This window comes from Tachyglossus aculeatus, chromosome 2 (genome assembly GCF_015852505.1).
Source record: "Tachyglossus aculeatus isolate mTacAcu1 chromosome 2, mTacAcu1.pri, whole genome shotgun sequence".
In the NCBI taxonomy this organism is placed as follows: Eukaryota; Metazoa; Chordata; class Mammalia; order Monotremata; family Tachyglossidae; genus Tachyglossus; species Tachyglossus aculeatus.
Window position 1 is genome coordinate 72,116,314 of NC_052067.1, and position 25,271 is coordinate 72,141,584.

At 43.7% G+C, this 25,271-nt stretch overlaps 1 protein-coding gene and 1 pseudogene across 2 annotated transcripts in view; one reads left to right on the plus strand and one right to left on the minus strand.

Annotated features, from left to right (window-relative positions):
• Positions 1-25,271, plus strand: part of SHPRH (SNF2 histone linker PHD RING helicase) — a 171,384-nt gene that overhangs the window by 15,716 nt on the left and 130,397 nt on the right. Inside the window, exon 1 of one of the 2 annotated variants that reach the window (XM_038762893.1) lies at positions 16,810-16,914. The exons of the other annotated variant lie outside the window; for it this stretch is intronic. The gene's annotated coding sequence lies outside the window, so the exon portion shown is untranslated. Of the gene's footprint in view, positions 1-16,809; positions 16,915-25,271 lie in introns of those variants that run through there. 2 annotated transcript variants of the gene reach the window in all.
• On the minus strand, positions 1,945-16,840 carry LOC119941826 (annotated as a pseudogene).

Here is a 25,271-nt window from a genome sequence, read left to right on the forward strand (position 1 = left end):
TGTCAGTCAATCATATTTATTTAGCACTTACTGTGTGCAGAGCACTGAACTGAGTGCTTGGGAGATTACAATAACAATAATAATAATAATGCAATAACAATAATAATGAGTACAAGAGAAAATAACAGACACATACCCTGCTTACAGTCTAGACATTAACATAAATAAGTAAATTACAGATATGTATATAAGCATTGTGGGGCTAGGATGGGGGGGATAAATAAAGGGAGCTATTCGGGGTGACACACAAGAGAATTGAAGAGAAAGAAAAGACGGCTCAGTCGGGAAGGCTTAGTAAGCTCATTGTGGGTACATTCCCATCTCACAGTGAGCTTACAGCAAAATTCCAGGTGTCCAAAAAGAAACTTTTTAGAGGGTAGGCTTTACTGCATGCCACTCTCTTCCCTCTTCCTTACTACTGCAGCTATTCCCGAAAACCGCAGACTCTGACCCAGCAGATTGCATTTGGTGGTGGGTTTGATAGGTCTGGATTCAGGCAAAATGACAACTCATCTACCGTGAGTATTCACTGGTTGCTAAATATGGCTTGTGTTATATGGATTCATGGTGAGAGGTGAGGTGAAAACAAAAACATTCTTCTGTCTTTACTTTCACTTGTTCAGTGTAGACACTATTGGACTGTGTTTAAAAAAGCAAAATGAACTGGAGAGTCAAGGCAATTATTTTGATAACATCTGTCTCCTTCCCTTACCCACAGCACCTGTATATATGTATATATGCTTGTACATATTTATTACTCTATTTATTTATTTTACTTGTACATATTTATTCTATTTATTTTACTTTGTTAGTATGTTTGGTTTTGTCTCCCCCTTTTAGACTGTGAGCCCACTGTTGGGTAGGGACTGTCTCTATATGTTGCCAATTTGTACTTCCCAAGCGCTTAGTACAGTGCTCTGCACACAGTAAGCACTCAATAAATACGATTGATGATGATAAGAAGAATGGCCTCATGAAAACAGCACAGTAATGGGTGCCAGGAGACCTGTGTTCTAATAATAATAATAATAGTTGTGGTATTTGTTAAATGCTTACTAAAGGACAGGCACTGTACTAAGTGCTGGGGTGGATACAAGCAAATTAGGTTGAACACAGGCCCTGTCCCACATGGAGCTCACAGTTTCAATCCCCATTTTACAGATGAGGTAACTGAGGCACAGAGAAGTTAAACGACTTGCCCAAGGCCACTCAGCAAAGTGGCGGAGCTGGGATTAGAACCCTTAATCTTCTGCCCCTCAGGCCATGCTATATCTATAATGCACCATATTGCTAAACCTGACCCCACCATGGGCCAGCTGTGCGCTTAGTACAGTGCTCTCTACACAGTAAGTGCTCAATAAATATGATTGAATGAATGAATGAATGTGACCTTCCTTTTTCTACGCCTCATCTGAAAACAGGGAATTAAATACCTGTTCTCCCTCCCCCTTAGGTTCTGATTGAACTGTATCTACTCCAGTGCTTAGCACAGTGTTTGGCACATAGTAAGGCCTTAACTATAAATCTATAAATGGTCATCTACATCGATCAAATTCACAAAGTATGTGCCTATCTACTTCAATTTGCTTGTGTAGGAACAACCTCACTTAACTAGAATTCATGAATTTTTCAAATATTTGTAGCAATTTAAATTAAAAAGAAAGCATAGGTAGAGGTCCCGGACGGCCCAACTTCAAAAAATCTGCTAAATTCCACTTGAAAATCTCCTTTACAGTTGACAATGTAAGAGGTATTACATTCACAAGTTGAAAGTGCAGATGGGCAAGTAGAAAAACTGTTGCCTTTAACAAGTCTGTTCGAAAAGTCATTTGGGAAAAATAAATGTGAAAGCCCTCAGTGCCATTTTACAGAGACATTTGCAGTTGGTACAAGTCTCAGCCATAAAAAAGGTTCAATACTACATTGCTTTGTAGAGCTGTTGACTCATTGAATTTCTGACTTTAATTTTATGAAATTGAACTGGCAATTGAAGCAGCTTTCCATCTCAGTCTTCCGTAAAGAACCCCAGTGTCTGGCTGTAATATGGAATAGAATTGGCTATTATGATTATCACAGTTCCCTCTGTTCATCCTTGGTCAGAAATTCTAACCCCACAGCAGACTTCAGTAGCAATATAAGTGATAGAGCGGAGACTACGGAAGAGGGTTATACCTGGCTTTGGGGATTTATCCATCTTTGTGGCCCTACATTTTTTGCTGCTGGAGGTTGTGAGGACACCTAATTCCATCAGTCCTAGGACCTACCTGGATCATAGGCTCTATGATCCATATTTTCCAGAGTCTGTCTATGGCCCCAGTAACCAGGAAGGGTCAAACTAGCCAACCTGTTACCATGATATGAGAATTCTTGCCAGCCTACGTCTATCTAGATCATAAATCACAATAACACTGAGCAGAAGGAACTTTTAGACTTGGCACCTTCTCTCATGACAGTAATGTATGTCTGTTCTATCGTTCTTTCCCAAGCTCATGGTCCATTGCTCTGCACACAGTAAGTGCTCAATAAATACGACTGACTGATTGATTAATTGATTTGGGCAAAGGTTGAACTGTCAATCACATTAGTGAGATTTATCTGATGGCCCTTGATCATTTGACAGTTTGAAATCCTGCTTATCACAGTGTGCTAAATGCACTTATAGAACAACGATGAGGTTCAGCCTCTGCCTTTGAGGATGTTAGAGGGTTAGAGTGGTAAAATAAGCCGACTTCTCATCGGTAGACTTGAATCTGGCAAGGAATACTATCAAATCATTAGCAAGGGTTCTGATGAACTCAGTGCAACTCCCGGTGAACAGGTGTCTCACAGTCGGAATCTACAGCATAGCCAAGAAGTGAATGAAATCATGGCCCAGTACTGAAATAGCCTCTGTTACCTCTTATGCTGAAACCCTACAACATCATAAAAATGAACTCTTGAAGGAAGCAGCAGCAGTTCTTAAGATATTAAAAACAGGATTGAATAAGGCCATGGAAAATTAAAGCAGCAGAATTTGATTCCATTGTTGGGGAAATGGTTCTTTAGTGTATCAAGTGGCATGTACTTAAGCTGCTTATTTCTCACCTGAAGGTATAATTCCTTGTATTGTCATAATTATCTCCATAGTGACTGACTGATCCAATGAGAAAAACGAAGACACAATGGTAAATGTTTTTTCTAAGAGGATAGATTTAAGGAAGGATTTGCATTAGATAGGCTGCCATTTTCAGAAATATTAACTGCACCGTGGCCTAATGGTAAAGTCCAAGACTAGGAGTCAATAAACCTGGATTATAAACCTAGTTCCTGCACTTAACTGCTATGTGACAGTGGACAAATTGCCTTTAACAAGTCTGTTGCCTTTAACAAGTCTGTTCGAAAAGTCATTTGGGAAAAATAAATGTGAAAGCCCTCAATGCCATTTTACAGAGACATTTGCAGTTGGTACAAGTCTCAGCCATAAAAAAGGTTCAATACTACATTGCTTTGTAGAGCTGTTGACTCATTGAATTTCTGACTTTAATTTTATGAAATTGAACTGGCAATTGAAGCAGCTTTCCATCTCAGTCTTCCATAGAGAACCCCACTTTAACAACACACTTCATTATCACCAAAGGGAAAGTTGGGAATATTTGATTCACACATCCCTAAATATTAGGTTAAATGTGAAGATAGTCAACTTGGACACACAATCCCTGTTTTCAAGGATCTTGCAGTGTGGCGTGGGTCAAAGAAAATAGAGTAAATTGCAGGTAGGGGGAAGTAACCAAGTTGAAGAAACAAAAAAAGAAATGCAGTTGTCCTTTGCACAACAGAACAATGGTAGGAGCATCAGAGCTAGGCATATGCAGGAAAGAGCAGTTGTTTCAGGGGCGGCTTAGCAGCAATAGTCCAAAGGTTCTGTCACTCGGGGTAATCTTGACTCCTGTCTGACTGAGAAACCACCCTCCTACCACCCCAATGAAGAAAGACGTCACAAAAATCTGCACTTTTCTGCAGCTCTGTAAAATGGTGTCAGAATGTCTACCGTCCCTTTCTCTCTCAGTCTGCGTATATTTTTCTGGGTACCTTTCTGATGTAGTGAGAAAAAAATAAGACAGCCGATAATGTATACATATAGCCGATAATGTATAACGTATAAAATGGAACACTGAAGGATCACTTAGGATCAGTTTATTCCATGCCTATTTCACCAAATACTTTCTTGAAAATGATAATTTTATGCACACTTGCCAAGATTCTAAGAAATGCCATTACTAAATCAGACTAATGACTCAGCCAGCCCACTAGAGTGCAAAGAACCGTGCGATGGCTGCCCTTCCTGACATCTCAGGAATAGGATGGGGCGAGCAGGGTGAGCCTTCGTCATTTTCCTGTGTGCTATTTTTCCTTCACTTCCATATCTCACCACTGACTAAGTCCAGGAAAAAGAGACTTCTGGAAAGGCGTGGTTCTCCTGTCTCATGCCATCTGTCTAACATGAAGCGGAGTGTCTAATTCCTCATCCGCTTCCAGATATTGTAAACTTACCTTTGCTTCTCTTTCATTCTGGCACTTCCATTACAAACACCATCTAATTACCAATATTTTGTGCATTGAAAGTGTGCCACACCCAACAATAATATTCTTTCATTCATTCATTCAATCGTAAATATTCAAGCACCATGTGACAATGAGAAGTTGTCACCAGAAAGTATGGTGTCACTTATAGCACATACATGGGCCGAGTTTGTAGCTTATACTACTGCGGCATTGGTAGATGCTTACACGGCCTGATGGAGATTGATTGTTCCGTAGAGACAGATTCAGACAGATTTTCGTGACGACCTTCTTCATTGGGGTGGTAGGAGGGTGTTTACTCAGTCAGACAGGAGTCAGGATTACCCCGAGTGACAGAACCTTTGGACCGTTGCTGGTAAGCCGCCCCTGAAACAACTGCTCTTTCCTGCATATGCCTAGCTCTGATGCTCCTACCATTGTCCTGTTGTGCAAAGGACAACTGCATTTCTTTTTTTGTTTCTTCAACTTGGTCACTTCCCCCTACCTGCAATTTACTTTATTTTCTTTGACCCACGCAACACTGTAAGATCCTTGAAAACAGGGATTGTGTGTCCAAGTTGACTATCTTCACATTTAACCTAATATTTAGGGATGTATGAATCAAATATTCCCAACTTTCCCTTTGGTGGTAATGAAGTGTGTTGTTAATATGTTGTTCAAGTCTGTTGAAACGGTAAACCATTTATTTTTCATGTGAAGTCATTTTTTTATAGTATTTGTTAAGTTCTTACTATGTGCCAGGCCCTGTACTAAGCACTAAGGTAGCTTACAAGTTAATCATAATCCACGTCCCACTTGGGGCTCATAGTCTTTGATCCCCATTTTACAGATTTCTAGACTGTGAGCCCATTGTGGACAGGGATAGTCTCTATTTGTTTCTGAATTGTACTTCCCAAGTGCTTAATACAGTGCTCTGCACACACTAAGTGCTCAATAAATAGGATTGAATGAATGAATGAATGAGGGAACTGAGGATGAAGTGATTTATGCCTGATGCAGAAAGTAATGGATAACCACTGGACTGTTTCGACGAGTGAGGAGACATGTGCGGAATGATGCTTTAGAAAAGTAACCCAGGCAACAGAGTGAAGTATGGACTGCAGAGAGGAAGAGACAGGAGGCAGGGATCCCACTTTAGCAGGAAGATGCCGTAATTAAGCAGGGATAAGACAAGTACCTGGATCAGGTGGTGGCTGGATGGACAGGAAAGGGCAGATCCAGGAAATGATGTGGAGGAAATACACCTGACAGTGTGGGAGTTGAAAGAGAGGGAGGAATTATGGATAATGCCAAGGTTAGGGTTTAAGTCTGCGGGATTGTGTGCATTAAGTATTTTCAAATATTTTTACTTTTACTTGTACATATTTACTATTCTATTTATTTTGTTAATATGTGTTGTTTTGTTGTCTGTCTCCCCCTTCTAGACTGTGAGCCCGCTAATGGTTAGGGACCATCTCTCTATGTTACCAACTTTTAGTTCCCAAGCGCTTAGCACAGTGCTCTGCACACAGTAAGCGCTCAATAAATATGATTGAATGAATGAATGAATGAATGGAGCTGTGATGAGAACCCACAGCATAAAAAACAAACAAAAAAATTCAATCCATTTCAACCGTATTTATTCATTCAATCCTATTTACTGAGTGCTTACTGTGTGCAGAGCACTGTACTAAGCACTTGGAAAGTACAATACAACAACAGACACACTCCATCATCATTATGGTATTTGTTAAGCGCTTATTATGTGCCAAGCACTGCTCTAAGCACCGGGTTGGGTACGAGAGAATTGGTTTGGTTACAGTCCCTGTCCCACATGGGGCTCACAGTCTTACTCCCCATTTTGCAGATGAGGTCGCTGGGGCACAGAGAAGTCAAGCCCAAGGTCACACAGCAGACAGGTGGCAGAGGCGGGATTAGAACCCATGACTTTCTGACACCTAGGCCTATACTCTACCCATTCCACCATGCGGCTTCTCACTCCCTGCCCACAATGAGCTAACCCAATAGGTTTGAAAAGGCTATTGCCCTCCAGCCTCCTCTTCCCCAGCCGCGTCGCCCATTCAGCTCTGGGCTCCTTCCCGGACCGAGCCCCCCTTTTCCTCTGCCCCACCTCCCCTCCCCATCATCATCATCATCATCAATCGTATTTATTGAGCGCTTACTATGTGCAGAGCACTGTACTAAGCACTTGGGAAGTACAAATTGGCAACATATAGCGACAGTCCCTACCCAACAGTGGGCTCACAGTCTAAAAGACTAAAAAATAATCATCCCCACTATCTCCCTCTGTTCTACCCCCCACCCTGTCCCATGGCACTTGTGTGTATATATGTACCTATTTAGAATTCTATTGATTTCATTAATGATGTGTATACAGCTATAAATCTATTTGAGCAAGCCCCTTAACCTCCCTGTACCTCAGTTTCCCCTGCTGTCAAATGAGGATGTTTTGTTTTGTTCAGTAGGTTTTGTTTTGTTCTAATTTGTTTTGTTCTAATGTTTTGTTTTGGGATGTTTTGTTTTGTTCAGTATGTTTTGTTTTGTTCTAATATGTTTTGTTTCATTCTAATATGTTTTATTTTGTTCTCTGTCTCCCCCTTCTTGACTGTGAACCCGCTGTTGGGTAGGGACCATCTCTATATGTTGCCAACACATACTTCCCAAGCGCTTAGTACAGTGCTCTGCACATAGTAAGCGCTCAATAAATACAATTGAATGAATGAATTTATTTATATCAATGCTATTGATGCCTGTTCACTTGTTTTGATGTCTGTCTCCCCCCTTCTAGACTGTGAGCCTGTTGTGGGCAGGTATTGTCTCTGTTGCTGAATTGTAATAATGATGGTATTTCATTCTTTCATTCATTCAGTCATATTTATTGAGCACTGTATGCAGAGCACTGTACAAAGCACTTGGAAAGTACAGTTCGGCAACAGGTAGAGACAATCCCTACCCAATAACGGTATTTGTTAAGTGCTTACTATGTGCGAGGCACTGTACTAAGCGATGGGGTGGATACAAGCAAATCGGGTTGGACACACTCCCTGTCCCACACAGGGCTCACATTCAAAATCCCTAATTGGAAATTGTAATAATACTACTACTAATAATAATAATGGTATTTGTTAAGCGCTTACTAATCAGCCAAGCACTGTTCCAAGCCTGGGGTAGATACAAGGTAATCAAGTTGTCCCACATGGGGCACAGTCTTAATCCCCATTTTACAGATGAGGTAGCTGAGGCACAGAGAAGTTAAGTGACTTTCCCAAAGTCACATAGCTGACAAGTGGTAGAGCAGGGATTAGAACCCACGACCTCTCACTCCCAAGGCCGTGCTCTTCCTAGTAAACCATGCTGCTTTTTTTTAATGGCATTTATTAAGCGCTTACTATGTGCAAAACACTGTTCTAAGCGCTGGGGAAGTTACAAAGTGATCAGGTTGTCCCACCGGGGGCTCACAGTCTTCATCCCCATTTTACAGATGAGGTAACTGAGGCCCAGAGAAGTTAAGTGACTTACCCAAAGTCACCCAGCTGGTAATTGGCAGAGCTGGGATTTGAACCCATGACCTCTGACTCCAAAGCCCGGGCTCTTTCCAACTGAGCCACGCTGCTTCTCTTGGAAATTGTACTTTCCAAGTGCTTAGTACAGTGTTCTGCATACAGTAAGTGTTCAATAAATACGACTGTCTCCCCCTTTTAGACTGTGAGCCCACTGTTGGGTAGGGACTGTCTCTATATGTTGCCAACTTGTACTTCCCAAGCGCTTAGTACAATGCTCTGCACACAGTAAGCGCTCAATAAATACGATTTATTGATTGATTGATTGATTGATTGACTGAATGAATGGATAAATGAATGAATCAGTCTCCCTGAGGGAAGCGCGGGAACTTAGAAGGGAAATGTGGCTTAGTGGAAAGAGCCCGGGCTTGGGAGTCAGAAGGTCATGGGTTCTAATCCCAGCTCCACCACTTGAAAGGTGTGTGACTTAACTTCTCTGAGCCTCAGTGACCTCATCTGTAAAATGGGGATGAAGGCTGTGAGCCCCACGTGGGACAACCTGTTAACCTTGTATCTTCCTCAGTGCTCAGAACAGTGCTCGGCACATAGTATGTGCTTAACAAACACCATCATTCATTCATTCAATCGTATTTATTGAGTGCTTACTGTGTGCAGAGCACTGTACTAAGTGCTTGGGAATTATTCTTATTATTACAAGCAAATCGTGTTGGCCCCAGTCTCTGTCCCACATGGGGTTCCCAGTCTTAATCCCTAATTGGAAATTGTACTTCCCAAGCGCTTAGTACAGGGCTGTGCACACAGTAAGTGTCCCAGACTGACCCCCCTTTATCCTCTCCCCCAACCCCGCCCTATCTCCTTCTCTTCCCCACAGGACTTGTATATATTTGCCCAGATTTATTACTTTATTTATTTTACCTGTACATATTTACTATTTTATTTATTTTATTAATGATGTGCATATAGAGAAGCAGTGTGGCTTAGTGGAAAGGTCCCGGGTTTGGGAGTCAGAGTTCACGGGTTCTAATCCCGACTCCGCCACTTATCAGCTGTGTGACTTTGGGCCAGTCACTTAACTTCTCTGTGCTTCAGTTACCTCATCTGTAAAATGGGGATCAAGACTGTGAGCCCCAAGTGGGACAACCTAATAACCTTTTATCTATCCCAGCGCTTAGAACAGTGCTTGGCGCATAGTAAGCGCTTAACAAATACCAATCAATCAATCAATCATATTTATTGAGCGCTTACTGTGTGCAGAGCACTGTACTAAGCGCTTGGGAAGTACAAGATGGCAACGTATAGAGACAGTCCCTACCCAACAGTGGGCTCACGGTCTAAAAGGGGGAGACAGAGAACAGAACCAAACATACTAACAAAATAAAATAAATAGAATAGATATGTACAAGTAAAATAAATAAATAAATAGAGTAATAAACATGACATGCTTCCGGTTACCTCTGTTCGTCTCCCCGTGACTCCCCCATTACTCTAGGCCTCGGCTGTTTCCCCCAAACTCACTCCGTGGGTGCGGCAGGGAGACGAGGAGGGAGGTGTCAGTCTGAGCCCCCCAGGAAGCAATCCTGAGTGACACTTTCTAGCCACGACAAGTAAGGGGCTATCCGAATGAAGACATACAACTTCATGCAGTGCTCCTCAAAGTTGCTGAGCACCCCCACCTGTACCCACACTTCTTTCTGCTTCTCTTCGCAGAGTAGGGGTGCTCCCAGGTCTCCCTGGCATCTTGCCTTGCCAACATTATTATCATTATATAGCTATAATTCTATTTATTCCGACACTTTCGACACCTGTCGACGTGTTTTGTTTTGCTGTCTGTCTCATTCATTCATTCATTCGATAGTATTTATTGAGCGCTTACTGTGTGAAGAGCACGGTACTAAGTGCTTGGGAAGTACAAGTCAGCAACGTATAGAGACGGTCCCCACCCAACAATGGGCTCACAGTCTAGAAGGGAGAGACAGACAACAAAACAAAACATGTAGACAGGTGTCAAAATCGTCAGAAAAAAATAGAATTATAGCTATATGCACATCAGGCTGCTGCTCGTATGATCTGTTCATAGGCCAACTGGACGGGGAGGGGCTCTCCTCCTTCTGGGTTGGCTGGATGGTTGAGTCAATTGTTGTTGCGGCTTTTGGTGGTGGCTCTTCTCTCAGCTTGGTAGGAGATCTATATGGTTCCTTGTCTTTTCTTTCTCTATCACCGTTTGATCCATTTGACTCAGCAGCGTGGCTCAGTGGAAAGAGCCCGGGCTTTGGAGTCAGGGGTCATGGGTTCAAATCCCGGCTTCGCCAATTGTCAGCTGTGTGACTTTGGGCAAGTCACTTCACTTCTCTGGGCCTCAGTTACCTCATCTGTAAAATGGGGCTCGAGACTGAGCCCCCCGTGGGACAACCTGGTCTCCTTGTAACCTCCGCAGCGCTTAGAACAGTGCTTTGCACATGGTAAGTGCTTAATAAATGCCATTATTTAGAGAAGCAGCGTGGCTCAGTGGAAAGAGCGCGGGCTTTGGAGTCAGAGGTCATGGGTTCGAATCCCGGCTCCACCACAAGTCTGCTGTGTGACCTTGGGCAAGTCACTTAACTTCTCTGAGCCTCAGTTACCTCATCTGTAAAAATGGGGATTAAGACTGTGAGCCCCACGTGGGACAACTTGACCGCACTGTATCCCCCACAGCGCTTAGAACAGTGCCTTGCACATAGTAAATGCTTAACAAATGCCATCATCATTATTATTATTATTATTATTATTATTTGACTACGAAATAGAGGTTGGGTCCTACCAGCAGGACTAACAGGACCACTAACAGGACCACAGATTGGGTGGACAAGCTTGATTTTGTTGAGGCCAAATTTTCTTGCTCGTCTAGACAGAGGATACGGTCAGCGGAGACGGTGTGGGAGTTGTCGCTGACAGGGTTTGTGGCCGTGCATGTGTTGTCTTAGAGAAGCAGCGTGGCTAGAGAAGTAGCGTGGCTCAGTGGAAAGAGCACGGGCTTGGGAGTCAGAGATCATGGGTTCAAATCCCGGCTCCGCCGCTTGTCAGCTGTGTGACTTTGGGCAAGTCACTTCACTTCTCTGGGCCTCAGTTACCTCATCTGAAAAATGGGGATTACGACTGTGAGCCCCACGTGGGACAACCTGATCATCTTGTATCCGCCCAGCGCTTAGAACAGTGCTTTGCACATAGTAAGTGCTTAAGAAATGCCATCATCATCATCATCATCTTGGGGAGGGTCCCCAGACCTCCGGGAGATGCTGAGGATGGAGGCTTTGGAAGACTCGGTGGTCTCAGGCCCCAGGGGCGTCCAGCTCAAAGTCACATTGTCCCCTTCCCCGGCCACGGAGCAGGTCAGGGTGACGGTACAGAACAGTGCTTTGCACATAGTAAGTGCTTAATAAATGCCATTATTATTATTATTACAGACCCCGTGGTCAGACGCCGTGGGCTTCACCATCGCTGAGGGCTCCACCAGCAGCTCATAGACGTGCAGGGAGAACAGGCTGGTGGTAGTGGTGGTGGTAGTGTCAGCAGTGTGGACGTCAGGTCTGTAGGTTCCCGTGTCCTCCAGACTCAGGTTGCTGACGGTCAGGGAGTAGTGGGTGGAGACGTTCAGTCGTCCCCTGTAACGCTGAGTGATGGTGATGATGAGAAGGGGGTCTTCTGGTCCTCTTGGGGTCACCGAGGCGATGGGCCCGTCGGAGGTGCAGACGATGCTGGCGACGTGCCACTCAGCCGAAATGTCCAGGAGCAGGGTGACTGATGTCCCCTCCCACAACCCCATTTCGCTCCTGTTGGGCTGCAGCACCTGTTTGCAGGTGTAGAAGGGCCAGTAGCCACAGCAGCAGAGGGATGAGCCCCCTTTACCCTCTCCTCCTCCCCACGCCCCTGCCCTGCCCTCCCCACAGCACCTGTATATATGTTTGTACAGATTTATTACTCTATTTATTTTACTTGTACATATTTACTATTCTCTTTCTTCTGCTAATGATGGGCATCCAGCTTTACTTCTATTTATTCTGATGACTTGACACCTGTTCACATGTTTTGTTTTGATGTCTGTCTCCCCCTTCCATCAATCAATCAATCAATCGTATTTATTGAGCGTTTACTGTGTGCAGAGCACTGTACTAAGCGCTTGGGAAGTACAAGTTGGCAACATATAGAGACAGTCCCTACCCAACAGTGGGCTCACAGTCTAAAAGGGGGAGACGGAGAACACAACCAAACATACTAACAAAATAAAATAAATAGAATAGATATGTACAAGTAAAATAAATAAATAAATAGAGTAATAAATATGTACAAACATATATACAGGTGCTGTGGGGAAGGGAAGGAGGTAAGATGGGGGTGATGGAGAGGGGGATGAGGGGGAGAGGAAGGAAGGGGCTCAGTCTGGGAAGGCCTCCTGGAGGAGGTGAGCTCTCAGTAGAGCTTTGAAGGGAGGAAGAGAGCTAGCTTGGAGGATGGGCAGATGGAGGGCATTCCAGGCCCGGGGGATGATGTGGGCCGGGGGTCGATGGCGGGACAGGCGAGAATGAGGTACGGTGAAGACATTAGCGGCAGAGGAGCAGAGGGTGCGGACTGAGCTGTAGAAGGAGAGAAGGGAGGTGAGGTAGGAGGGGGTGAGGTGATGGACAGCCTTGAAGCCCAGGGTGAGGAGTTTCTGCCTGATGTGCAGATTGATTGGTAGCCACTGGAGATTTTTGAGGAGGGGAGTAACATGCCCAGAGCGTTTCTGGACAAAGACAATCCGGGCAGCAGCATGAAGTATGGATTGAAGTGGGGAGAAACACGAGGATGGGAGATCAGAGAGAAGGCTGATGCAGTAGTCCAGATGGGATAGGATGAGAGCTTGAATGAGCAGGGTAGTGGTTTGGATGGAGAGGAAAGGGCAGATCTTGGCAATGTTGCGGAGCTGAGACCGGCAGGTTTTGGTGACGGCTTGGATGTGAGGGGTGAATGAAAGAGCGGAGTCGAGGATAACACCAAGGTTGCGGGATTGTGAGACGGGAAGGATGGTAGTGCCGTCAACAGTGATGGGAAAGTCAGGGAGAGGGCAGGGTTTGGGAGGGAAGACAAGGAGTTCAGTCTTGGACATGTTGAGTTTTAGGTGGCGGGCAGACATCTGGATGGAGATGTCCTGAAGGCAGGAGGAGATATGAGCCTGGAGAGAGGGGGAGAGAGCAGGGGCAGAGATGTAGATCTGGGTGTCATCAGCGTAGAGATGATAGTTGAAGCCGTGGGAGCGAATGAGGTCATCAAGGGAGTGCGTGTAGATCGAGAATAGAAGGGGACCAAGCACTGAACCTTGGGGAACCCCCACAGTAAGAGGATGGGAGGGAGAGGAGGAGCCTGCAAAAGAGACTGAGAAAGAACGACCAGAGAGATAAGAAGAGAACCAGGAGAGGACGGAGTCTGTGAAGCCAAGGTCAGATAGCGTATTGAAGAGAAGGGGGTGGTCCACAGTGTCGAAGGCAGCTGAGAGGTCGAGGAGGATTAGGATGGAGTATGAGCCGTTGGATTTGGCAAGCAGGAGGTCATTGGTGACCGTTGAGAGGGCAGTTTCCGTGGAATGTAGGGGACGGAAGCCAGATTGCAGGGGGTCGAGGAGAGAGTTGGCGTTGAGGAATTCGAGGCAGCGTGTGTAGACAACTCGTTCAAGGAGTTTGGAAAGGAATGGTAGGAGGGATATGGGGCGATAACTAGAAGGTGAGGTGGGGTCAAAAGAGGGTTTTTTTAGGATGGGAGAGACATGGGCATGTTTGAAGGCAGAGGGGAAGGAACCAGTGGAGAGTGAGCAGTTGAAGATGGAAGTTAAGGAGGGGAGAAGGGATGGAGCGAGAGATTTCATGAGATGAGAGGGAATGGGGTTAGAAGCACAGGTGGCTGGAGTAGCACTTGAGAGGAGGGAGGAGAGCTCCTCTGAGGATACCGCTGGGAAGGATGGGAGAGTAGCAGAGAGTGTTGAGAGCCGGGGGGTTGGAGAAGGTGGGGGGAGTGACTTTGGGGAGGTCAGACCTGATGGATTTAATTTTGAATGGATTCAATTTTCAATTTTGATGGATTGAATTGAATTTTGTTAATGAAGTAGGAGGCCAGATCGTTGGGGGTGAGGGAAGGAGGAGGGGGAGAAACCGGGGGCCTGAGAAGGGAGTTGAATGTATGGAAGAGCTGGCGGGGTGATGGGCATGGGTGTCAATAAGGGAGGAGAAATAATTTTGTCTGGCAGAGGAGAGGGCTGAGTTATGGCAGGAAAGGATAAACTTGAAGTGAACGAGGTTGGCATGGTGTCTAGACTTTCGCCAGCAGCGTTCGGCAGCTCAAGCATAAGAGCGAAGGAGGCAGACAGCGGCAGTAATCTATTCTATTTATTTTATTTTGTTAATTTGTTTTATTCTCTGTCTCCCCCTTCTAGACCTTGAGCCCGCTGTTGGGTAGGGACCGTCTCTATGTGTTGCTGACTTGTACTTCCCAAGCGCTTAGTACAGTGCTCTGCACACAGTAAGCGCTCAATAAATTCAATTGAATGAATGAATAATTAAGAGGTCATGGGCTCAAATCCCAGCTCCGCCAATTGTCGGCTGTGTGACTTTGGGCAAGTCACTTCACTTCTCTGGGCCTCAGTTCCCTCATCTGCAAAATGGGGATGAAGACTGTGAGCCCCCCGTGGGACAACCTGATCACCTTGTAGCCTCCCCAGCACTTAGAACAGTGCTTGGCATGTAGTAAGCACTTAAAAAATGCCCTCATGATTATTATTATTATTATTATTATTATTAATGAATACGACTGAAAGAATGAATGAGTACGACATGTATGCATGTAATGTATGTTTTGTTTTGTTGTCTGTCTCCCCCTTCTAGACTGTGAGGCCCCTGTTGGGTAGGGACATTCTCTATATGTTGCCAACTTGTACTTCCCAAATGCTTAGTATAGTGCTCTGCACACAGTAAGCGCTCAATAAATACGATCGAATGAATGAATTAATTGGTATTTATTACTCTATTTATTTTATTTGTCCATATTTATTCTATTCATTTTATTTTGTTAATATGTTTTGCTTTCTTCTCCGTCTCCCCCTTCTAGACTGTGAGCCCGCTGTTGGGTAGGGACCGTCTCTATTCATTCATTCAATCATATTTATTGAGTGCTTACTGTGTGCAGAGCACTGTACTAAGCGCTTAGGAAGTACAAGTTGGCAACATATAGAGACGGTCCCTATGTGTTGCCGACTTGTACTTCCCAAGCGCTTAGTACAGTACTCTGCACACAGGAAGAGAAATAAAGAAGGAAAGAAAGAAAGGAAGGAAGGAAGGAAGGAAGGAAGAAAGGAAGAAAGAAAGAAAGGAAGAAAGGAAGAAAGAAAGAAAGAAAGGAAGGAAGAAAGGAAGAAAGGAAGAAAGGAAGGAAGAAGGGAAGGAAGGAAGAAAGAAAGACAGGAAGGAAGGAAGGAAGGGGAAGGAAGGAAGGAAGGAAGGAAGAAAGAAAGGAAGGAAGGAAGGAAGGAAGGAAGGAAGGAAGGAAGGAAGAAAGGAAGGAAGGGAGGAAGAAAGGAAGGAAGGGAGAAAGAAAGAAAGAAGGAAAGAAAGAAAGAAAGAAAGAAAAAGAAAGAGAAAGAAAGAAAGAAAGAAAGAAAGAAAGAAAGAAAGAAAGAAAGAAAGGAAGAAAGAAAGAAGGGAAGGAAGGAAGGAAGGAAGAAAGGAAGAAAGAAAGAAGGGAAGGAAGGAAGGAAGGAAGGAAGGAAGGAAGGAAGGAAGGAAGGAAGGAAGAAAGAAAGGAAGAAAGGGAGAAAGGAAGGAAGGGAGGAAGGAAGAAAGAAAGAAGGAAAGAAAGGAAGAAGGAAAGGAAGAAAGAAAGAAGGGAGGGAAGGAAGGAAGGAAGGAAGGAAGGAAGAAAGGAAGAAAGAAAGGAAGGAAGAAAGGAAGGAAGGAAGAAAGAAAGGAAGGAAGAAAGAAAGGAAGGAAGAAAGAAGGGAAGGAAGGAAGAAGGGAAGGAAGGAAGAAAGGAAGAAAGAAAGGAAGGAAGAAAGGAAGGAAGAAAGGAAGGAAGAAAGAAGGGAAGGAAGGAAGGAAGGAAAGAAAGAAAGAAAGAAAGAAAGAAAGGAAGGAAGGAAGGAAGGAAGGAAGGAAAAAAGGAAGAAAGAAAGGAAGAAAGAAAGAAAGGAAGGAAGAAAGGAAGGAAGGAAGGAAGAAAGGAAGAAAGAGAGAAAGAAAAGGAAAGAAAGGAAGAAGGAAAGGAAGAAAGAAAGAAGGGAAGGAAGGAAGAAAGGAAGGAAGGAAGGAAGAAAGAGAGAAAGAGAGAAAGAAAGAAAGAAAGAAAGAAAGAAAGAAAGAAAGAAGAAGAAAGAATGAATGGATGAATGAATGAATGAATGAATGAGCCTCCCTGAGGGAAGCGCGAGAACGTGTAAGGAAGAGCAGGCCTTGCCCGCCCGAAGCAGAGTCGTCGGGTCGGGCATGCGCAGAGGACGTTAGCGGCGGGGGCGGGGACAAAGGGGGGCGGGCCCAGGCCGGCCGCGCCTGCGCACGGGCTGGTTGCCCCTGACGTCGCCCCTCCCCTTCCCCCGCGGGGCCGTGTGGTCCGGGAAGCGGCGGCGCGCGGGGAGCGCGCGTGCCCGCCCGCCCGGCCGCCTGCGCGTGCCCGCCCGCCTGCCTGCGCGTGCCCGGCCGCGGAGGGGCCGCGGAGGGAGGGAGGGAGGGGACCCTGAGGAGCGCAGAGCGGGGAGGCCGGCCATCCATCGATTCATCGATCCATCGGCCGATCGATCGATTGATCGATCGATCGACCGCTCGTCCCTTCCCCCCGCCAGCCGGTAGGACGGGACCGGGGGGCGGGGAGGCAACTTTATTATTATGTGATACTATCATCTTTAAGCGCTGGGGAAGTACAAGTCGGCGACATATAGATATCATATGTTATTAGATTATCTATATAATATCTCTATAATGCTATTATAATATAATAACGATAATAATAATGTATTTGTTAAGCGCTTCCTCTGCGCCAAGCCCTGTTCTAAGCGCTGGGGGGGGCTACGAGGTGATCAGGTTGTCCCACGGGGGGCTCACAGTCTTCATCCCCATTTTACGGATGAGGTCACTGAGGCTCAGGGAAGTGGAGTGACTCGCCCAAGGTCACACAGCAGACGCGTGTCGGAGCCGGGATTCGAACCCACGACCTCTGACTCCGAAGCCCGGGGTCTTTCCACTGAGCCACTATCATCTGTCTAAGCGCATGGGCAATACAAGCCGGCAACATATAGATATTATATGTTATTATATTATCTATATAATATCTATATAATGATAGATATATATATATAACGATATAGATCTATATCTATATGTAGATATAGATATATGTAGATATAGATATATATGTAGATATACATATATAGATATATGTAGATATATGTAGATATCTACATATCTCTGTATCTACATGTATCTATGTATCTATGTAGATATGTAGCTATATATAGATATATATGTAGATATAGCTATATATAGATATATGTAGATATCTACATATCTCTGTATCTACATGTATCTATGTATCTATGTAGATATGTAGATATATATATATATAGATATATATGTAGATATAGACATATATGTAGATATACATATGTAGATATGTGTAGATATATGTATCTATATATAGATATAGATCTATATCTATATCATCATAATAGTATCTAAGCGCTTGGGAAGTACAAATCAGCAACATATAGATATATGTTATTATAATAATGATGGTATTTGTTAATCGCTTACTATGTGCAAAGCACTGTTCTAAGCACTGGGGGGTATTATTATATTATCTATATAATAATATGATATGATAATATATATCTAGGAGCTTGAGAAGTACAAGTTGGCAACATATAGATGTTATATGTTATTATATTATCTATATAGCTATATAATGATATGATATTATGACAATATCATCTATCTAAGCGCTTGGGAAGTACAAGGCGGCAACACATAGATATATGTTATAATGATGGTATTTGTTAAGTGCTTACTATGTGCAAAGCACTGTTCTAAGCGCTGGGGGGTATTATTATATTATCTATATAATATCTTTATAATAATGTGATATGATAATATATATCTAAGAGCTTGGGAAGTACAAGTAGGCAACATATAGATATTATGTTATTATATTATCTATATAATGTTATAATGTTATGACAATATCATCTATCTGAGCGCTTGGGAAGTACAAGGCGGCAACACATAGATATATGTTATTATAATAATGATGGTATTTGTTAAGCGCTTACTATGTGCAAAGCACTGTTCTAAGTGCTGGGGGGTATTATTATATTATCTATGTAATATCTATATAATAATATGATATGATAATATATATCTAAGAGCTTGGGAAGTACAAGTCGGCAATATATAGATATTATATGTTATATTATCTATATAATGATATAATATTATGACAATATCATCTAAGCGCTTGGGAAGTACAAGGTGGCAACATATAGATATTATATGTTATAATAATGATGGTATTTGTTAAGCACTTACTACGTGCAAAGCACTGTTCTAAGCGCTGAGGGGTATTATTATCTATATACTATCTATATAATAATATGATATGATAATATATATCTAAGAGCTTGGGAAGTACAAGTTGTCAACATATATACATTATATGATATTATATTGTATATCTATAATATAATATATATATTATATGATATTATATTCTATATAATCTATATATATTATATGATATTGTATTATATATCTATAATATAATCTATATAATCTATATATAATATTATATCTAGTGATATAATAATGATATGATATATAATATTATATCTAATGATATAATATTATGACAATATTATATATCTAAGCACTTGGGAAGTACAAGTCGTCAACATATAGATATATGTTATTATATTATCTATGTAATATCTAGTAATATTATGATATGGTATATATATAAGCACTTGGGAAGTACTAGTCAGCAACATATAGATATGTTATATTACCTATATAATAATATTATAGTAATGGTACTTGTTAAGCGCTTATTATGTGCAAAGCACTGTTCTAAGCGCTGGGGAGGTTACAAGGTGATCAGGTTGTCCCACGGGGGGCTCACAGGCTTCATCCCCATTTTACTGATGAGGCCCAGAGAAGTGAAGTGACTTGCCCAAAGTCACCCAGCTGACAAGCGGCAGAGCCGGGATTTAATAATAATAATAATAATAATAATAATAATAATGGTATTTGTTAAGCGCTTACTATGTGCAAAGCACTGTTCTAAGCACTGGGGGAGGATAATAATAATAATAATAATAGCATTTATTAAGCGCTTACTATGTGCAAAGCACTGTTCTAAGCGCCGGGAAGGTTACAAGGTGATCAGGTTGTCCCACGTGGGGCTCACAGTCTTGATCCCCATTGTACAGATGAGGTAACTGAGGCCCAGAGAAGTTAAGTGACTTGCCCAAAGTCACACAGCTGACAACTGTTGGGTAGGGACCGTCTCTATATGTTGCCCACTTGTACTTCCCAAGCGCTTAGTACAGTGCTCTGCACACAGTAAGCATGCAATAAATACAATTGAATGAATGAATGACAATTGGCGGAGCCGGGATTTGAACCCATGACCTCTGACTCCAAAGCCCGTGCTCTTTCCACTGAGCCACGCTGCTTCTCTAATACAAGGTGATCAGGTTGTCCCACGTGGGACTCACAGTCTTAGTTCCCATTTTGCAGATGAGGGAACTGAGGCCCAGAGAAGTGAAGTGACTTGCCCAAAGTCACCCAGCTGACAAGCGGCAGAACCGGGATTTACTACTACTAACAATAATGATGGTATTTGTTAAGCTCTTACTCTGTGCAAAGCACTGTTCTGAGTGCTGGGGGAGGATACAAGGTGATCAGGTTGTCCCACTTGGGGCTCACAGGCTTCATCCCCATTTTGCAGATGAGGGAACTGAGGCCCAGAGAAGTCATTTACCCAAAGTCACACAGCTGACGAGCGGCAGAGCTGGGATTTAATAATAATAATAATGGCATTTATTAAGCGCTTACTATGTGCCAAGCACTGTTCTAAGCACTGGGGAGGTTACAAGGTGATCAGGTTGTCCCACGGGGGGCTCACAGGCTTCATCCCCATTTGACAGATGAGGAAACTGAGGCCCAGAGAAGTCATTTACCCAAAGTCACACAGCTGACAAGCGGCAGAGCTGGGATTTAATAATAATAATAATGGCATTTATTAAGCGCTTACTATGTGCGAAGCACTGTTCTAAGCACAGGGGAGGTTACAAGGTGATCAGGTTGTCCCACGGGGGGCTCACAGTCTTCATCCCCATTTGACAGATGAGGGAACTGAGGCCCAGAGAATAATAATAATAATAACCCTGGTATTTGTTAAGCGCTTACTATGTGCCAAGCACTGTTCTAAGCGCTGGGGAGGATACAAGGTGATCAGAATGTCCCACGTGGGGCGTGGCTCAGTGGAAAGAGCCTGGGCTTTGGAGTCAGAGGTCATGGGTTCAAATCCCGGCTCCGCCAATTGTCGGCCGTGTGACTTTGGGCAAGTCACTTCACTTCTCTGGGCCTCAGTGACCTCATCTGTGAAATGGGGATGAAGACTGTGAGTCCCATGTGGGACAAACTGATCACCTTGTAACCTCCCCAGTGCCTAGAACAGTGCTTTGCACGTAGTAAGCGCTTAATAAATGCCATCATTATTATTAATTCCCATTTTACAGATGAGGTAACTGAGGCCCAGAGAAGTTAGGTGACTTGCCCAAAGTCACACAGCTGACAAGTGGCGGAGCTGGGATTAGAACCCATGACCTCTGACTCCCAAGCCCGGGCTCTTTCCACTAAGCCACACTGCTTCTTTGAGTGCTTACTGTTTGCGGAGCATTGTACTAAGCGCCTCTATTGATCTGTTTGGATGTTATTGATATTGTTTTGTTGTCTGTCTTTCCACTTCTAGACTGTGAGCCCGGTGCGGGGGGAGGGATTGTCTCTATCTGTTGCCGAATTGCCCTTTACAGGCGCTTAGTCCAGTGCTCTGCACACAGTAAGCACTCAATAAATACGATTGAATGAAAGAGCAGGAACATTAATTGTGTAATAATAATAGTAATTATAATAATAATAAAAATGGTATTTGTTAAGCGCTTACTATGGTATTTACTAAACAGCGTGGCTTAGCGGAAAGAGTCCAGGCTTGGGAGTTAGAGGTCATAATAATAATAATAATAATAATAATAATGATGATGATGGCGCTTAGTCCAGTGCTCTGCACACAGTAAGCACTCAATAAATACGATTGAATGAAAGAACAGGAACATTAATTGTGTAATAATAATAGTAATTATAATAATAATAAAAATGGTATTTGTTAAGCGCTTACTATGGTATTTACTAAGCAGCGTGGCTTAGCGGAAAGAGTCCAGGCTTGGGAGTTAGAGGTCATAATAATAATAATAATAATAATTATAATAATGATGATGGCGCTTAGTCCAGTGCTCTGCACACAGTAAGCACTCAATAAATACGATTGAATGAAAGAACAGGAACATTGTGTAATAATAATAATAATAATGGTATTTGTTAAGTGCTTACTATGTGCCAAGCACTGTTCTAAGTGCTGGGGGGGATACAAGGTGATCAGGTTGTTCCATGTGGGGCTCCCACTCTTAATCTTAAATCAGCGTGGCTCAGTGGAAAGAGCCTGGGCTTTGGAGTCAGAGGTCATGGGTTCAAATTCCAGCTCCGCCAACTGTCAGCTGTGTGACTTTGGGCAAGTCACTTCACTTCTCTGGGCCTCAGTTCCCTCATCTGTAAAATGGGGATTAAAACTGTGAGCCCCCCCGGGGGACAACCTGATCACCTTGTCACCTCCCCAGCATTTAGAACAGTGCTTTGCACTTAGTAAGCGCTTAATAAATGCCATCATTATTATTATTAATAATCCTCATTTTACAGATGAGGTCACTGAGGCCCAGAGAAGTTAAGTGGCTTGCCCAAAGTCACACAGCTGACACGTGGCAAAGCTGGGATTAGAACCCATGACCTTCTGACTCCCAAGCCTGGGCTCTTTCCACTGAGCCACGCTGCTTCATGTGTTTAAGTAGCATGGCTTAGTGGAAAGAACCCGGGTTTGAGACTCAGAGGTCATAATAATAATAATAATAATAATAATGATGGCATTTGTTAAGTGCTTACTATGTGCCAAGCACTGTTGTAAGTGCTTGGGGGTGGGGGGGGGGGGGGAATACAAGATAATCAGGTTGCCCCACGTGGGACTCACAGGTCATGGGTTCTAATCCCGGCTCTGCCGCTTGTCAGCTGGGTGACTTTGGGCAAGTCAATCAATCAATCAATCGTATTTATTGAGCGCTTACTGTGTGCAGAGCACTGTACTAAGCGCTTGGGAAGTACAATCAATCAATCAAACGTATTTATTGAGCGCTTACTGTGTGCAGAGCACTGTACTAAGCGCTTGGGAGGTACAAGTTGGCAACATATGGAGACAGTCCCTACCCAACAGCGGGCTCACAGTCTAAAAGGGGGAGACAGAGAACAAAACCAAACATACCAACAAAATAAAATAAATAGTCCCTACCCAACAGTGGGCTCACAGTCTAAAAGACTGTGAAGTCACTTCACTTCTCTGGGCCTCAGTTCCCTCATCCGTAAAATGGGAATGAAAACTGTGAGTGCTTGTACAGTGCTACAGTGCCTGTAACATAGCGCTTAAAAAATGCCATTATTATTACTATGTGCTGAGCTCTGTTCTAAGCACTGGGTCAGATACAAGGTTATCAGATTGTCCCACGGGGAGCTCAGAGTCTTCATCCCCATTTTCCAGATGAGGTAGCTGAGGCCCAGAGAAGTGAAGTGACTGGCCCAAAGTCACGCAGTTGACAAGTGGCGGAGTCGGGATTAGAACCCACGACCTCTGGCTCCCAAGCCCGGGCTCTTTCCGCTAAGCCCACTGTTGCTACTCCAATGAGCCCACTGTTGGGTAGGGACTGTCTCTATATGTTGCCAACTTGTACTTCCCAAGCGCTTAGTACAGTGCTCTGCACACAGTAAGCGCTCAATAAATACGATTGATGATGATAATAATAATAATAACAGGGGGCTGCGCCTAAGCTTTGCCCCCACTGCCCCACCGGCTCCGTCTACCAGCAGCCCTCCTTGGTGTCCGAGAAGGAGCAATTAAAAAAAAGAAAATGCTTTTGCATGGACTCATTCATTCATTCATCAATCGTATTGACTGAGCGCTTACTGAGTGCAGAGCATTCATTCATTTGTATTTATTGAGCGCCTACTGTGTGCAGAGCACTGTACTAAGCGCTTGGAAAGTACTGTTCGGCAACAGATAGACAGTCCCTACCCACAACGGGCTCGCAACCTAGAAGGGGGGAGACAGACAACAAAACAAGTAGACAGGCGTCAGTAGCATCATTATAAATAGAATTATAGATATTCATTCGATCGTACTGACCTCTTACTGTGTGGAAAGCGCTGTACTAAGCGCTTGGAAAGTACAGTTTGGCAACAAAGACAATCCTTGCCCAGCAACGGGCTCACAGTCTAGAAGGGGGGAGACAGACAACAAAACAAGTAGACAGGCATCAGTAGCGTCATTATAAATAGAATTATAGATATTCATTCAATGGTATTTGAGTGCTTACTGTATGCAGGGCACTGTACTAAGCGCTTGGAAAGTACAATTCGGCAACAAAGACAATCCTTGCCCAGCAACGGGCTCACAGTCTAGAAGGGGGGAGACAGACAACAAAACAAGTAGCCAGGCATCAGTAGCGTCATTATAAATAGAATTATAGATATTCATTCAACGGTATTTGAGTGCTTACTGTATGCAGGGCACTGTACTAAGCGCTTGGAAAGTTCAGTTCGGCAACAGATAGAGACAGTCCCTAACCAACAACGCTCAAATGTAGACGCATCATTAGTAAAATAAATAGAATAATAAATATGCACATTTCCACACAAGTGTTGTGGGTCAGGGACGGGGGTAGAGCCGAGGAAGGGAGTCGGGGCGATGGGGAGCGGAGTAGTACGGTAAGCGCTTAGTACAGTGCCCTGCACATAGTAAGCGCTCAATAAATACGATTGATGATGATGAGGGGAGGAGGAGCAGAGGAAAAGCGGGGCTCAGCCTGGGAAGGCCTCCTGGGGCCCAGCTGCATCTCTTTTACAAAATATTTACCCGGAGGGGGGACGGGGACATGCCGATTAATGATAATGATGGTATTTATACAGGTGTTTACTGTGATAGTCACCTTGCTGAGCAATCAATCAATCAATGAACTGTTTCATTGGAGTAGATGTGAGATAATTAGATCAAGCACGGTCCTGGTCCCATGGGCTCACCTTTCGAGAGGGAGGGAAAACAGGTGGTTTTTTTTTTTAATCTCCATTTTTCAAATCAATCAGTCAGTCGTATTTATTGAGCACTTACTGTGTGCAGAGCACTGTACTAAGCGCTTGGGAAGTACAAGTTGGCAACATATAGAGACAGTCCCTACCCAACAGTGGGCTCACAGTCTAAAAGGGGGAGACAGAGAACAAAACCAAACATACTAACAAAATAAAATAAATAGATATGTACAGGCAAAATAAATAAATAAATAAATAGAGTAATAAATAATGATAATAATAATAATGGTATTTAAGTGCTTACTATGTGCCGAGCACTATTCTAAGCACTGGGGTAGATAAGAGGTAATCAGGCTGTCCCACATGGGGCTCACAGTCTCAATCCAATTCAAAAGAGGAAACTGAGGCACAGAGACATTAAGTGACCTGCCCATGGTCATACAGTAAGCCCCAGAGCCAGGACTAGAATCTGGATCTGCTGTTTCCTATTTTGCCATGCTCTTTCTAGTAGGTTACACTATGTAGAGTGAAGGCCTTGACAGGTGTTCTCTTTAACCCCCAAAAGTTTTTGGATTCCTCTTTACGCCCCAGCAACATTTCGAGCAGTACTCCGGCGTGATCGTTCTTCATTGTCGATGATCAGAATGAGAACAATTTCCTGAGGTTGCAAGGTTGTCCAGATGAATACGTGTCGGCCGGGAGGTGATGGGGAAACTGTTAAATGGAAATATAGAGGACTTTACAATTTCTT